The 15,252-nt window shown below is 39.5% G+C and overlaps 1 protein-coding gene across 4 annotated transcripts in view; it reads left to right on the forward strand.

Annotated features, from left to right (window-relative positions):
- Positions 1 to 15,252, forward strand: part of ATP8B4 (ATPase phospholipid transporting 8B4 (putative)) — a 284,458-nt gene that overhangs the window by 79,674 nt on the left and 189,532 nt on the right. The window lies entirely within an intron of this gene.

The following is a 15,252-nucleotide window of genomic DNA, read 5'->3' on the forward strand; positions in this document are numbered from 1 at the left end:
ACTTTTTGGATTTTGAGATATTGGGGAAATCAAATGGGCTTAGATCTGAACTAGTACAAGGAGTGTTGAGTCCTGTGGAGTTGGTGATTATGGAGGATACTGTTGGGGTTCTGCCCAGATCTGCCTGTCTTCCTGTGCTCATCCCCAAGCACCCACGTGCATTACTTCTAAGAGCTTGCACCTGCCACTTTCTTCATGGCATGGCCCTTGGGATGTTGGACCCAGTGACCGATTGGGGCAGGCACATGAAACAGCAGCTCCCCTGCCTCAGGTTGGACCAACTCTGAGGTGTAATTTGCACTCCTGAGTGCCCCTCAAGCTTGGGCTGAGGACAGGACTTGCCTGCAGTCATGTTCTTGCTTGGTTTCTTTCCCTTTCCTGTGTCGCTTCTCATCTCCCTTCCCAGTTTCTCCTAGAAATACTTTCTTAACAAACCACTTGCATGTGGATACTCATCTCAGGATCTGCTTCCAGGGAAGCAGGTATAAGATAGTAGTTAATGCATAATTAAGCCCATGGCAATATTAAGAGAAAATATTTAAAAAGTGTTTTGGCCCTATCCTTGGCATCTGTGGGCCACAATTCAGGAATAAAGTAAAATGGCTGCAGGGGATCAGGGCCCTGGGAGTCCAGGTGTTACTGGGGTGGGTGTCACATTGGGTTGGGCACTGCCAGGTGCTCTTGGCTTCGCTTGTGTGTTCCCGGCAGAAGGTCTTGGACTTAAGGTCTTCAAACTAGGGCAGGAGCCATTGGCATGTCCTGGAAGGAGGCAGGGCATAGTCGGCTTTGGAGAGGAGGACCCTAAAGGGAAGAAAGTGGGATGAAAGTAGCAGTCAGGAAATCTGGGTCTTTGTAAGTGATTACTGTGTGACTTTGGGCAGTTGATTTTCCTTCCGGGCTTCAGGTACCCCTTCTCCTGTGATCAGGAGCCAGGAAGGTGGGTGGCTACATTCAGATTCAGCATGTTTATTGAGCAACTACTATGTGTGGGCCCCAGTGCTCCTACACTTAAGTCTCATAAAACCCTAAGGTGTGAGTAATAGTGCCCCAATTTTAAAGATGAGGAGATTAAGGCCCTGAAGGGATGACTAGTCCAGGGTTTCATGGCAGGTAAGAATCTACATTAGAGTTCTATCCATTCATGATGCAATGTGTCAAGTGTGGACTTCGTGGTCTGATCAAGTCTTCTCTATTTGTTTTATGTCTGAATATAATACATAATCATAGAATATAATAATAGAATATAAAATATATAATTTGTATATAATCATAGAAATATAAATATCATTATGTAATATATATGTAGTTTACCTATATGTTAATATACATATGTAAATACACATATATATCCACACTTTCAGTGCCTGGAGCATTACTTATTAACATTCTTAGCACCAAGTGAATTATAATGTAAACCTCAGCCACGATATAATTATGGAAGTGAAACCCTTCCCTTTTAACCTTCCTTTACAATTTCATGTTTTTTGTTTTCTTACTCTATTCCTTTCAAATCAGGACAAATCTTCTGCCTTTGCAAACTGTTGTAATATGTGAAAGTGCTTAAGAAATGGGTGTTCTTTTAGCTTTTGGTAAAAACTTTTGATGACTTTTGTTTTAAAAGTAAGTAGCGGTCGCATGATTCCTTATTGTGGAAGTTAACGTGACTGCTGCACAATAAGTGCACATTCTCAGCCCTAGGCTACAAGATACTGTTGGCGAGTCTGCGAGTACCAATACATACTTAAATGTTTCATAAGAGGATGTTTCCTCAAGTCATGCTAACTATTCCTGGCTACCGTGGGAGCAACTGGGCAGGTAAGGGGCAAGTGAGAGGGATCCTGAAAGTTCCTGCAGAGGTCACCTAATCCCATGCTCCTCAAACTGGACATCATATTAGAATCACTTGGGAGAGTTAAAAAATACCCACATCCCATTTACAGCCCAGAGCAATTAAACGACGGTCTTGGAGATGAGGCCTTGGTGTTTCTTAAAGTTTCCAAGAGGAGTCTAATGTACGGACACGTTTGAGAGCCTCTAATTGAAGCCGTGTCTTTACCCGTATCTGTCTGTCTATACTTATATCTTATGTCTGATTTTAAAGGACACTCAATGGCCAGGTGTGGTGGCTCATGCCTGTAATCCCAGAACTTCAGGAGGCTGAGAAGGTGGATAACCTGAGGTCAGAGTTCGAGACCAGCCTGACCAACATGGTGAAACCCCGTCTCTACCAAAAATACAAAAATTAGCTGGGCATGGTGTCAGGCACCAGTAATCCCAGCTACCCAGGAGGATGAGGCAGGAGAATCATTTGAACCTGGAGGCGGAGGTTGCAGTGGGCCGAGATCATGCCATTTGCACTCCAGCCTGGGCGTTTTTTTTTTTTTTTAATCTAAAAATAGCAAAGACATGGAATCTTCCTAAATGCCCATCAATAATGGACTGGATGAAGAAAATGTGGTATATATACACCGTGGAATACTACATAGCCATAAAGAAGAACAAAATCATGTTCCCTGCAGCAACATGGATGCTGCTGGGAGGGTATTATCCTAAGTAAATTAACACAGGAACAAAAAACCAAATACCACATGTTCTCACTTATAACTGGGGGCTAGTTATTGAGTACACATGGATATAAAGATGGGGACAATAAACATTGTCAACTACTGGAGAAGGGAGAAGGGTAGCAGGACAGGGATTGGAAAACTACCTATCGAGTACTATGCTCACTACCTGAGTGGTAGGATCATTTGTATCCTAAACCTCAGCATCACACAATTTTCCCATGTAACAATCCTGCACATGTATCCCCCGAATCTAAAACAAAAGTTAAAATTGTTAAAAAATAAAATAAAATGATAAGCATAGTTTTTCACATAATAAATATTTTAAAAAGCCGAGGATTCTCTGTTCATTCTTCCAGGGTGTTACCACCCCTTCTTTGTGTCATTATTAACAAATAGAGTCCGTATCACTTCTTAACGTTTTTACTTCTCCAATGTCTTCTAAACTTAACATTTTGCATTAGAACAGTCTGAGATCAGATGCTTCAGTGCAATTACCCTTCATTTAGTCGGGATATTTCCCTGACACTTTTAGATTTTAAATTGTACTTGACTATAAGCTTTTTGTGCAGCGTTCTACTTTATACTTTCCTGCACATTGATAAACTTTGCTTAAATCTCTGAAGCTCTCGTAGGCCTGTTTCCATCAATCTTATTCATTTTTGGAAACTGTGTGTATTATGGGGAAAGGAAGGAGCTTTCTTTTACTACTACAGAGTATTGTCTCTGCACTTTCCAAGTCTGGTATTTCCAGAAGCTGCGTAATTACATGAACAAACATACTCTTTCAATAGGAACAACTTGTTTAATCAACTTTTCTAGTTTAATTCAGTGATGATTCCCATTGGATATTAGGATTTAAAATTCTGTTTCATTTTTTCTTTGGTGTATATTTTTTTCCTTTATAAAAGCAGCATATATTCATTAAGAGAAATTTAGAAAACAAGAAAAAGTGGAAGGAAGAAAATAACTTTCATTCTTCCACTATCCAAAGTAATTATTGTTACTATTTTCTTATATTTCCTCTCTGTCTTTTTTTCTATGCCAAGATTTCTTATAATTATGTATTTACATTTTTATCTTTCTGCTTTTACTTTACATCATATCATTATGATTTCTTATTTCTTTATACATATGATTTTTAGGGGCTATATAACATTCTATCCAGTGCATATCTCACAATTCACATACCATTTCTCTGTTTGGTGTTTAGTTTGTTTTCAATTTTAAAATATAATTTATGTATCTTTCTTGATCTAGAACCAGAAATACCATTTGGCCCAGCAATTCCATTACTGGATATTTACCCAAAGTATTATAAGTCATTCTACCCTAAAGACACATGCACACATATGTTTATTGCAGCACTATGTACAGTAGCAAAAATTTGGAACCAACCCAAATGCCCATCAATGATAGATTGGATAAAGAAAATATGGCACATATACACCATGGAATACTATGCAGCCATAAAAAAGAATGGGTTCATGTCCTTTGAGGGACATGGATGAAGCTGGAAGCCATCATTCTCAGCAAACTAACACAGGAACAGAAAACCAAACACCACATGTTCTCACTCATAAGTGGGAGTTGAACAATGAGAACACATGGACATAGGGAGGGGAACATCACACACCAGGGCCTGTCGATGGGGGCGGTGGGTGGGGGGCAAGGGGCGGGAGAGCATTAAGACAAATATCTAATGCATGAGGGCTTAAAAGCTAGATAACGAGTTGATAGGTGTAGCAAACCACCATGGCACGTGTATACCTATGTAAGAAACCTGCACACATATCCCAGAACTTAAAGTAAAATTTTAAAAGATAAACAATTGTTGAATCAAAAAAGTATAATACATGTAAATCCCCAAACAGTAACAATTGAAAACAATTTGAATATGTTTTATGTTACAATAATTAACTATAGAGCATTTAAAAGTAAATTATATAAAGTAGTAGTTCTGGTCTGTAGCATCTTGATAGCAAATTTGGGTATTGATTCAGAGGGGTGGCTAGCAGATCCTTCAGGCAGCTAGGAAGGACCTATTCCCACTTTCCTTGTACTTCCAGGTTAGAGGCATGTAGACCTATGGTCAAGAGATTTATAATTTGTTACTATATTCTTGGAAACAACGTACCCAGGAAGGTGGTGGTAGGGGGGTGGATGTATGTGATATTGCCTTCTGGTGGATTTTATCCAGTGTGTCAGTCTTGGGTAAGAGTGAATTATTACTCTTATTAAATAGTCTCTTACTTTTTCTATTTGAGCACCTGCAACAAAAAAACCCAAAGATCATTGAACTCAGTGTATTTGCAGCTGACACACATTTTGTGTGTGTGTGCGTCTTGTAAGGGGGAGAGTGAGATCTTGTTGATCACATGGGATGATTAATGTACCCTCGATTGAGTTATTCCATCTCAATTGTGGGCTTAAAATTAGAGTGGTTAAACACAAGGCACAGGACCAACTGCCTGAGTCTTTTATCTCCAGCCCACCCAGATTATGTATACATTATGAGGGTACCACTGGGGCTAGGGGAAAGGTATTTTGGGTCTATAGGCACAGACTTGCAGATTTGAAAGGAGATTTTGAGCAGAAAAATTTGATTCTTTTTTTAAAAACAGTATTAATAAAACACACTTTTGTGGGTGTAACAGTGACACCCATAACAGTGAGTTCAGAAGCAAGCTAACAAGAGTGGTCTCAGTGCTTTTTGAACTCAGTGAAGTGGTTTAAAAATTAATATTCAATGCACAGTAATACTGCTTCAAAAACAATTTTGCCTTCAATAAGTTAATTTCAGTTTCTTAAGTCTTGGACTGATCATTTCTTGGGCAGTTTCTGGTTCTCAGCTTTGCAGATGGAAGGGTTCCTTTGCCAATGGGCTGGTTTCTGTATGTGAGCCATGACATTATTGTAGTTCTTTTAAATGATTTTCTACTGTAATCAGTTATTATATTGCATGAATACAATTTTTAAGGATTGAATTTCTAAATGGTGACTATTTCCCCAAATGAGGTGCATCTTGACATAACAGGAAATTATAACACTTTCAAAACTCTGCACATGGGTTTTCAGTGGCATCTCTTAATTTCTTTTTAAAGTTTATGTGACCCAGATGTTAGCTGTTCTCTTTTTCTCATCTTAAAGCTCCTTCAAAGAGCCCTCTCCCATAAAAGGCTTAGAGGGCAAGGTAGAGTTGACTGAAGAATCTGTGGGGGAGAAACTTGAGGAGCTTTATTTCATATACTCCTTAGTCAGCAACATGAAATCCTGTTTCAACATTTTTCTTCATCAAAGTTCTCCTCCTCAGTTTTTGACCTTTTTAATGTCTCCTTCCCCCATTCTGTGCTCAGTGTAGCTGGCTCTATTCTCCCCTCTCTCAGTGTCTGGGGCACCAATCAATTAGCTCTTCAATGACTGACCTTTACTGGGGGGCCAGTTCTATCAAAGGTTATTCTGAGACAATGATATCCCTGCCACCAGCCTCCCAAAACTGGTATTAGCCATCCCCACCCCATATGTGTGCACCCAGAGCACCCAGTGCACCTGGAGTACCTCATGCTTCCTTGCACCTATTGCTGTCAAATAAGAGTCTGTTTATTTGTTAATCTCTTCCCCTAGACCCCAGACTCCTTGAGGGCAGTGACATGGGTCCTAATAGTCCATGTGTCCATAGCACCTAGCACAGTGGTTGGTACTCAGAAGTGTTTCTTAAATATGGGATGGATGGGTAGGTGGATGGATGGATGGATGAAAACCATGAATCCCTGCTGCTACTCTCAATGCTCCTATGAAACCTCTATCATATCCCTGAGGAAGCCCTAGCACATGCTGATTGACACTGAGCCATTCCGACGAATTATCGGAATGAAATTCGTCCCCTGTTACCAACAGAGCCTCTTAAATCTCCACTGCTGTTTGTGTGCTCTCCTCCATGAAGCCCTCTCCAAACTCAGTTCCACTTCTCAATACTTAACTTTTCTTCTTTCCCCCTGCAACTCCATCATACTGGACTGAACACTGGACATTAAGCAAATTTAAAATCCAGTTAGTGTTTATTGTGAAGGAATGCTAAGATTATGGAAAATATACTTTACTGCACCATAGACAGTAAGTTCTCACTTAACGTCATGGATAGGTTCTCGAAAACTATGACTTTAAGTGTAACGAAATGTAACAAAATCAAGTTTTTTCTCACCTATACTGTAATAAAAGACTTTGAACTCAACAATGTTATTTGAAGACCTGCTGTATGTTGTTTCACTTAAAGTCACAGTTTCCAAGAACCTATCAGCAATGTTAAGTGAGGACTTACCATATTCTCCATTAGAAAATACCATCAACTTTCTTCACATCTTGAAAATCTATTCTTTCTCCATCATTAGAATCCATTACCTTCCTTCTTCAATATTCAGTATCATTCTCAATTATATTTCCCAGTCTTCCTCATCTCATAGCTCTTCCACAATGCCACTGCCAAAGTCTTCTTTCCATATGTTGCTGATGATGTTACTTTTTACAGTAAACCAAATTTCCCAAGTCCGTTTGAGTCCTTAGATCTAATTTAGACATCATTACTCTTACTTTCTGTGCTGTCTACCTCTATCTTTTCCTTTTCCTTCCAGTATTGCACATCTAATTCTTATCAAAGATCAGTAAGTAGAGAGAATTAGAAAGTGCCTAACATGGAATAAGGAAATAGATCTCAGTGTTTTAGAAAACTGGTCAAGTTTAAAAACGTTCCAGTGCTCCTGAGTTACAGCTTCAAAGCACCATTCCCAACCAGGTTCCCAAAACCTACCAAGGTTTTCTACCACCCAGCATTGTTTCATCTACAGAGCCTGTATACTGACAAGAACTTTTGAGAGCTGTATATTCCTAATGAGATGAGTCATTTTGCTCTGCATCTTACCCAGAAGTAAAAACAACAAAATGTGAGAGTATCCTGGCAATTCTACAGATAAACCTATCCTGTACCATATACATATGATTGCATTATATTTGGGGAAAACATATCTTATTAAACTCTGTATCCTCAGCATATTGTAGGTTGGTGCAAAAGTAATTATGGAATCACTTTTACTTTTGCACCAACTTAATAGCATTCTGCCTGACACAGAGTAGGCAGAGAATAAGTGTCTACTGAGTGAAAGAATGAACAAATGAACAAACATAGACCTTCTCAAGTAAAAACTAAAAACGAGTGAATATTAGTCTTCTAGGGCTGCTATAACATGTCACCACAAACCATGTGGCTTAAAAACAAACCATCGCGAACCAACTGCTTTAAAACAACTTTGACCGGGTGTGGTGGCTCACGCCTGTAATCCCAGCACTTTGGGAGGCTGAGGCAGGTGGATCACGAGGACAGGAGATCGAGACCATCCTGGCCACCCCGTCGCTACTAAAATACAAAAAATTAGCCAGGCTTGGTGGCGTGCACCTGTAGTCCCAGCTACTCGGGAGGCTGAGGCAAGAGAATCGCTTGAACCCAGGAGGTGGAGGTTGCAGTGAGCTGAGATCACGCCACTGCACTCCAGCCTGGCAACAGAGCAAGACTCCATGTAAAACAAACAAAAAAAAACAACAAAAAACCCAAAAACAAACAAACAAACAAAAAACTAACAAAAAAACCCAGCAGAACTTTATTCTCTTGCAGTTCTTCAGGCAAGAAGTCCAAAATTAAAGTGTTAGCAAGGCTGTAAACCCTCTGGAGACTCTAAGGGAGAATCTGTTCCAGGCGTCTCTCCTAGCTTCTGATAGCTTTAAGCTTCCTTGGCTTGTGGCTATGTAATTCCAATCTCTGCCTCCACCTGCACATAAGCTTCTTTTCTGTGTCTCTTCTTTCCTTCTCATCTCTCATAAAGACACTTGTGGTTGGGTTTAGAGTCCACCCTAATCCAGGATGATCTTACCTCAAGATCTTTAATTTAATTATGTCTGCTAAGAGACTTTTTCCAACTAAGATCATATTCACAGATTCTGTTGCAAATACCTTTGTACTATTCAACCATGACAGTAGGATGTAGTATAAAATAATCTCAATTATTTTTGAAAAGGAATATTGTGTGGAGAAGCAGAGAGAAAAAAGAAGAGGAAGCAAAGATGGAGGTGAGGGAATCATAAAATGCACCCACAAATAATTGTAGTTAACTCTGATCTGGGTAGCAAGATCAAGGGCGATTTCTATGTTCTGTTTGTACTCTTCCAAGTTTTCTTAATTTACTACCGACACCAATTAAAAATGCATGGAAGAAATTAACCCATTGAAATCATGTCAGGAAGTGTAAAGCAAAATGCCCCTGTAGTAAAAATTTGCTGGGAGGAAAAATTGATAAGAAATAGTCAACAAATGCTGTTAAAACATTTGTTTGGTTTGGTAGAGACAGCCTTTGAGCTCTGAATGAAACCAAATTTCTTCACTATAATATTTTTGTCTCTTTTAGCGTTCAGATTTTAAGATCCTAAGAAAACTTTACATTTTTAAAATTAATGTTCTAATATCTCCGAGGCCTTTGTGATTGAGGTTTGAGTTTGTTTGTTTGTTTGTTTGTTTTTTCAAAAGAAATTCTGGATCTCCTCCCAATAACAACTGAGAAAAGATGCATAAATCTGTTTTTTTTTTTTGAAAAGAGAAAGAACAGAGTTTTAAATGGCACATAGAACTTGGTGTATCTTTAACTTCCATTATCATCTAAGATAAATGCATCCTGGTTACAAAAGACCCTGCTATTTTGGTGATTCGCTGCAGTAGATTTGAGTTCAGAGCTGAGGGAGAATCAAACTACTTTGTGTAATAAGGGGGAGGTGAGAGGGTTGGGAGAGCATTGGAGAACCCAGGAAGAGGTCAGACCATAGAGGATGACTAGGTCTTTACAGGCTTGTTGAAGAGGGAGGCTAAGAATATGCTGGATGAAAAACGAGCCCAAATCCATCATCTCCTGTCCCTCCAGCTATGTGCTCTGGTGCAATGTGGTCCATCACAAGTACCATCTTCATATGCAGGCTGCTCATTGTAAGACTCTTAGGCGACACGGCAGTGAGAACCTCTGTTGTCTTTCTACCCCATAAGGCAGGAAGGTGTTGGGAAAATCTACTAGCCTGGTGTCAGGAGGCTGCGGTTCAGTCCTGCTTTGCCATGAATTGGCTACATGACTGAGGACCAAGGACTTGAGTTTTCTCATCTATGAAACAAAGATATTGGATACCAGTCATTTTCAAACGTTTCTTTTTCCAATAAGCAGAACCCTTTTCAAATGATATCTCATGTACAGTACAGTTGCTCAGAGCGGGTGCCCTCGGCTGCCCTCTCACCCTTTGTGGTAGATCTTGAGGATCCCCCACAAGCATCACAGCACTGGACAGTACCTCTGCACATGAGGTCTGAGGACCGCCCGCATGTGAATCACCGAGGTGCAGATTCCTTGTGCTAATTAAGATTAAGATTCAAGATTCCCGGACCTCTTGAATTAAACTTTTTGGGTCTGGGACTGAGGACTCTATTTTTTAATGAGCACTTCATGGAATTCTCATGTACATTGAAGTTTGAGTACCATTGGGTCAGATATTTCAAGGTCCCTCTTAAGGTTTAAGTACTGTGACTCTGTGATCCTCTTCAACTTTGGTATGATGGTGAGGAGCCAAAGAATGGAAGTCAGTGACTCCACCTGGTAAAAAGATTTAACAGAAAATGGGAGATTGGAAGTATGAGGATGGATTTGATGGTAATAGTAATAGAGATGACAGTGGAACAGGAAGGTAGGTTATAAAAGTTACAAAATGGATTAGGTAAGGAAGAAGAACTTTAATCATAGAGTCTTCCAACAATGAAGATAAATCATATTCCAGATGGAAGAAATTGTAGCAGAAGGTGTTGGGAGACAATTCAAAGCATGAGGCTACTAGGGTAATGTCCTGACTATATTCCCACCATCTTTGTTTGTCTTGATAATAGCACTCTATTATATCACGGCACATAGTGTCATAATGGTGTCCTTACCTTTCATTTACTTGCGAGTCTTTATGGAGTGCATCCTGTGTGCCAGACATTGAGCTAGATTCTGCAAATGCAGGTCAACCCAAACGGACATGTTCTCTGGAATCACAGAGCTTAGTATCTGGTCAGGGAAGTAGGCAATAAAGTAGCCATACTAAGTAGTGTATAATTACAAACCAAGGCAAGTGCTGCTAAGGAAAAGAGTGTGGTTCTAAAGAAAGGTATTTTTTGTGGGGGTTGGTAGATGTGAGGTGAAGCAGTTTAGGAATGGGTTCTTTAAGGGAGTAGTACATTTGAGCTGAAAACATAATGATGACTAGGAGTTAACTAGGCAAAGGTGGTGATAGGAGTGGGAGCAATGGGATGAGAAGAATTCCAGACAGAGGGAAATCATGTGCAAAGGTCCTGTGGAGGGGAAGGAGGATGGTGATTATGAGGGACTGATTGACAGAAGTCCAGAGAATAAGGCAGAGAGAACAGCAGCAGCAGACAGGGCTACAGAAGCCATCAGAGGCCAGACCCTTCAGGGCCTTCAAGCCTACATTAAGAGTTTGGGTCTTTTTTCTCATAACAGAGGGATTGTGTGGAAGGATTTGTCTTTGGAAAATCTCATACTTGCTGCATGGGAAGAAGCTAATGCAGAGGGGTCAAGATAAGATATGGGGAGAGGCTAATTGCCTATTGCTATACTTGCCTGTCTGTATTACTGCTGTGACTTACTTGAGGCTGAAGCAATCTCCATATTCCCATGTAGGGGATATGCAATAATTACATGATAGTGGGCAAAATGCACTAAAGTGAATTAAATAAAGCCTGTTGGAGAAAAAGCAGAATATATTTTAGACTCCTCTTTTCTTCCCTGTAACTAATATAGGGCAAGGAGAAGTATTCATATATTGTATGTTTGTGCACATTGCTGCACGTGAGAGTGTGAGGTCCTTGGATACCAAGCCCATCTTTACCCTAGTGTTCTGTGTTACTGGGAGTCTCTTGGGCACTGCTAGAAATTAACATGTATGGGACAGTGTCTGACACTTAAGGAAAGGGGAGGGTGTAGGTCTGCCTGGACTTCATTTCTTAATTAGCAGAGCTCAAGATACGATTTGAAGCAATGCTTACTGTTTCATTTGCAGCTGCCCCCAGGTTGCAGCACGTTGGGCAAGCCAAAATGTGACAGGCAGCCCTAGACACCCGGTGGAGAAGCAGGAATAGACTTGCTGGGGTTTGCGGTGGACATTTCCCTCACAGAGACACTTTTTGAATTGCCTGGATGACGAAGAGTGTTCACCCAGCTGGCCTCAGCTGGTTACCTTGCCCCTTTCCAGGCATTTGTGTTCTTACATGCTTTCCCCTTTCACACTGCTAAATTTAAGGATTCATTTTCAAATCAAATGCTCATCTGGCTGGCTGCCTCAGAAATCACATGTGGAGCGCTGAGAGACCCAGGCAGGGGATGGTGCCCTTGGTTTTGGAGAGTAGGTCTGGAAACCATATGAACTGTAAATAGTTTCAAAATGTGAAAAAAAATTTAAAGCTCTGCCAAAAGGGAAGAGCTGAGGGTTTTTTCTTTCTAGGCTCAGTTATTAAGTATCTGTTAGAAATTACCTACCTCTATCATACAATCTGTTTACTCTCTCTGTCTGTCCAGGGTGGACAAATCCAGACTTAACCCCCATGAGAACTCAGCTCTGAAAATGCTTGCTTTATTAGAAATAAGTTTTGGGGTCACAGAACCATAGTTAAACTGCTAGATACATAATTTTTATGGGAATTTACTTTTTTTCATTTAATCCTTCCTTTGAAACTTGAGTAATACAAATATCTTAATATTTTGAAAAATAATAGAACCTAATTTTCCAGTAAGAATAAGACAAATAAAACATGAGAAAAGGTACATGGCTTCCTTAATTTGCACCCCATCAGATAACTAATGTGCTAGAATATCACTTCTCATTTTGAGAAATATTTTTCAGCGTATGTCCTATTTTCTTTGTTGGACTTTCTCATTTTCACCTGATCCTTCATTATAGTTTAAAAAGACTTTTTTTTTTTTCTGGCTTTGGTCTCAATTTTTGTGGGTGCAGAGGCGAAGAGATGCTGTCATGCTTTCCACACTAGGACACCAGGGGCACTTTTCATTCTGTTTTGATGGATATCTTTAGGTTCTCTTTCTTGCTTTCTCTGTATCTCATTTCTTACTATCCTTCTAAGGATGATGAAGAAAGAACATTGGAATTGAGATCTAAAGAATGATAGGAAAACAAGAAGCAACAGAAGCGCCCTATTAGATAGGGAACATTTTAGAGTATTAGATGCCTAAAAATGTAGGGATTAGAGTTTATGCAGACAAATATGCAAAGGACTGTGGTATAAATGCTTGTAATTGGCCTGCACATTTTTTGGTGTTAAATTTCAAATCTGGCCCTGATAATGTCAAACTAATAAAAGTTTTACCCAAATGTACCTAATTATGGCCACAATCACTGGCACGAAATCTCCTGATTAACCAAATTGAATATATCATTCCCAGTAGTGGCTCTTGCAATTAAGAAAGGAATTCAGAAGAGAGAAGATTGCTTATACATATATTTAGACATATTTTTACAGACTATAAATAAGACCATAAGGTCTTGAAACCCCTTGATAGCTAGAAAGCAGAGAGGGCTTGGAGGAGTATGAGGCCAGCCTGTCATTGCTATTAAGCAGAAAAACTTCATCCTGGAGCTGGGTGGAGCATATAACTTAGAGTGTTTTCCAGAAAGTAATTAAAAGGGCAACTTTCTGGGAGAAAGTTTTCACCTTCCTAATAGAGAAAAATGGAGTCTATTCCAGGCAAAAAATCATCATATAGATATATCCAGGGAGTAGAAAAACAACCTAGAGACTTTGGGGTTTGAGTAGTGCCAGTGAATAATGAAGGCATTGCATTAGAAGGTCTTTATTATTTATCTTATTACTAAAATATGAGAAATGGAACTGCCATTTGATATACCATCCCTGAACCCAAGGCTTTCCCTTGTTCCAAGGACTTACTGTGGTCAACCGGGCATGGGGAAACAGATTTAGGACCTTTACCAGAGGCCAGGTTTGCCCAGACCTGATGGGTTTGGAAATAGAGAATTTTTTGGGGCACTCTAGTTCATGTCATAGGTTGGGCCAGGGGAGGGTGTCACAGTTCCTGCTTACACTCTAATCCTATTGGCTCGAATTGGAGAAAGCGATAGGGCTCAATAATAGAGCCATTTTTCTTGGAGTCATTTGAATTATTGTCCCAGCATTGTTAAGAACAGACATAGCATGGATGCTCTGAACTAGAGGAATCTACAGGCCTATCTTATTTCTGCAAATACTGAATATCTCCCATGTACCAAAGATGATTAACATAGCATTTCTGTTTTCACAACTCACAGTTTGTAGGGGAGGGAGACAACCAAGTTTTTAGTTTCAATATAATGTATAAGAGGATGGATGTGTTGATGAACCGCAATGGAAGCACTAAAGAAGGGGTACTTAGGTCTGTCTGGGGAACAAAGGAGGCTTCTGAGAAGTGAGTTTTTATCTAAAATTCATCAACTAAAAATGTGAAAAATTCAGAAAAGTAAAAAGGTCTACTTTTTAGGGAAACGTATTATCCCTTGTTGTTGCATTTTTTTTTTTTTGCAAACATACATATATGCAAAAGAGCCCATGCAATATATGCAATTTTGTTTTCCACTTTTTTCTTTTGGAAAAAAGTTTTTCTTTATTTCTTTTATTGTCTAAATCATTATCCTTTGCCTTGCAATGATTCATCCTGTCCTTACCCTCTTCCCATACTTTGTCGTTAGCTTTGTTACACTTTCTTAGGGTCTTCCCAGGAGACATAGCCATGTGAAACTATTACTCATGTCAGCTCTAGAACTAAATATGCTATGCACACATTATGAGTGACCACATAAATAGCTAATCTGTTCAAATATTCATTCACCAATATGTATTGAGCCCCTACTATGTGCCAGGTGCTCTCCTATGTATTAAAGATACAGAAATGAGGAAGCCAGATAAATCCCTGCCCTAGTAAACAACATTCTAGTGTGGAATACACACAATAAACAAAATGTAAATAAATAATATGATTTCAAGTAGTTGTAAGTACAACAAAGAAAATAAAATAGGGAAATAGGATAGAAAGTGATGGGATGGGAGATGAGGAGATGATTTTAAAGAGGGTGGCCAGAAAAGGCCCCTTGAAGAGGTGATATTTGAGCTGAGAGGCAGCTAGCCTTGCCAAGATCTTGGGTAGAAGAAACAACAAGTATAAAAACTCCAAGGTAGAAATGAACCTGACAGTAAGACGTCTACTGTGGCTAGAGTATTGTGATAAAGGGGAGTGCTGAAGGGCTGGCAAGAGCCAAGTCCTAGAGGTAGTGATAGAGAATTTCAATTTTATGTGTAATGTGTTGAGAAGCCAATTAGAGGGTTTTCAGCAGGAAAATTATATGAATAATAAAAAGATTTCTCTGGCTTCTACATAGACAGTAGACAGCAAAGAGAGACAAGAGCAGAATGACAGTGACAAATTTTGTTTTCTACTCTTGTCCAGGTGTGATGGTGATGCCATGGACTTGAATGTTAGCAGTGAAGGACACAAACACAAGTAAAATCTTTCTTTCTTTCTTTCTTTCTTTCTTTCTTTCTTTCTTTCTTTCT

This window comes from Piliocolobus tephrosceles, chromosome 6, assembly GCF_002776525.5.
Source record: "Piliocolobus tephrosceles isolate RC106 chromosome 6, ASM277652v3, whole genome shotgun sequence".
NCBI lineage: Eukaryota > Metazoa > Chordata > Mammalia > Primates > Cercopithecidae > Piliocolobus > Piliocolobus tephrosceles.